Source organism: Otolemur garnettii, unplaced genomic scaffold, assembly GCF_000181295.1.
Source record: "Otolemur garnettii isolate 467f Iridium unplaced genomic scaffold, OtoGar3 scaffold00143, whole genome shotgun sequence".
Taxonomy (NCBI): Eukaryota; Metazoa; Chordata; class Mammalia; order Primates; family Galagidae; genus Otolemur; species Otolemur garnettii.
In genome coordinates this window covers 1,228,849-1,230,484 of record NW_003852538.1, presented here as the reverse complement: position 1 = coordinate 1,230,484, position 1,636 = coordinate 1,228,849, and the positions used below count along the sequence as shown (strand labels likewise).

Below are 1,636 nucleotides of genomic sequence, written 5' to 3'. Positions count from 1 at the left end.
CTAAAATATTACTCTGTGAAACTCCTGCTAACACACCTTCTTTATTCAGAATTCCTGTTACATTGACTACATGCACCATTCACTTCATGCATGTCATGGAAATTCTCAGAATCTTAGGGAGGGCTGTATTTTAAATGTATAAGTCATTTAATCTGACTTCTTGTTGATAAAAGTATTTTGTACCTATGATCACCCACCCTCAAATTAAATATAAAAGATCCAAAAGTTTGCCAATTTTTGCCTATCCCATGTATATACAAGTCCATAGTATGTTCTTCCTTAATTTGAAACAAAATCTTCCTAGAATTTAGTCTTACTTTTTCTAGAGTTTCAGAGGACAAAGAAAATCTGTTGATGCTTCTTTTCTGTGAAATGGCTGTTGTTTGACTCCTAAAAGCTTTGCTTTTCAAGTTGAAACATGCTTGGTTTCTCCAACAATTTATCAGATGACATTTTTTTCCAGAGCATTCACCAGTTTCTATTTGGATAGACTCCAGCTTGTAAAAATTCTCCTCAAAGCATTGTTTCAAGAGCAGAAACCTGATATGTCTGGGTCCGTCCCTGCTTAGCTTCAGCCTCGATGTGCTTTTCCTGCTCCCAATGCTGCGGCCTTTGATTATCTCCTCTCCTGGATCAGCCCCTCCTGGAACCCAGACAATATAGGCTTAAAGGAGGCCGAATCCAGGCAGCACAGCTCTTTCCTGGGGTGGGGCTGGGTGTCCTTGACCCTCCCTGGTGTGTTGACTTAGGACAGAATAACTAGAGGAGACCACGGGCCTGTGGCTTAGGTCACACCTGCGGTCACCCTCTGGGGATCCTCGGTTGGGGCCATTGTGGGTTTCTGTGTGCTGGGCTGGCTGAGGTGCTCTGCCTAGGTGGTTCCCCTCTTGTGCAGAAATCCTGTTCCTGAAGGTCCTTGTGTTCCTAGGACTATTTTTCTTTTTATTGTCCTTTTTTTCCTGTCTTCTTCTTTTTCTTCATATCATTGCTTTCTTTTTTAAGTTAAACTTCTTTGAGGAAGGAGCCCGAGCACACCCCCCAGCTGGTTAACCTGGGGCCCCACTGCCCAGGGACAGAACGTGCAGGCTCCAGGAGGCTTTCTTTTTGGATTTTGGGGAATTCCAACGCAAGTTCCTGGTTAACACACTAATGGGAGAGGCCCCTCCGGGTTTCTGGTGATGACTGTGTATCACTCATTGCCCAGGGTCTGGTTCATCCAGCTGCTGTATCACTTTCAACAAGTGACCAACTTTCTCCGTGACTTGCTCCCACCTCCAACTAGTGACTAGTTATCATGACAAGTTGACCTTGTCTTCAGTGAGAACAATGTCCCTATGTCTCCCTAAGGAATCCTGAAGTATCTTGTGTTCCAAATATTGACTAATCTGTGAATGTGAAGAGTGGGATTTTATTCTACTTAGTATGGAGAGTAATTAATCTTGATTAATACTATTCAAGAGTATCAGGAACAGTGAGTAATTAATCAGGCTGCCATGGGAACAGGAAAGCAGGTTGTTTCAAAATTGTCCTTCTTGCTAATATTGACCTTGGAACTAACTGAAATTTATAGCTCTGTGTCAACATCTGTTGAGCCAAATAGCTGTATAATTCAGTCTTTGGGCCAAAGCACAAGACT

The 1,636-nt window shown here is 42.8% G+C and overlaps 1 protein-coding gene across 1 annotated transcript in view; it reads left to right on the top strand.

The window, feature by feature from the left end:
• TSPAN8 (tetraspanin 8) overlaps positions 1-1,636 on the top strand; it is a 28,437-nt gene that overhangs the window by 19,031 nt on the left and 7,770 nt on the right. The gene's annotated exons all lie outside the window — the stretch shown is intronic.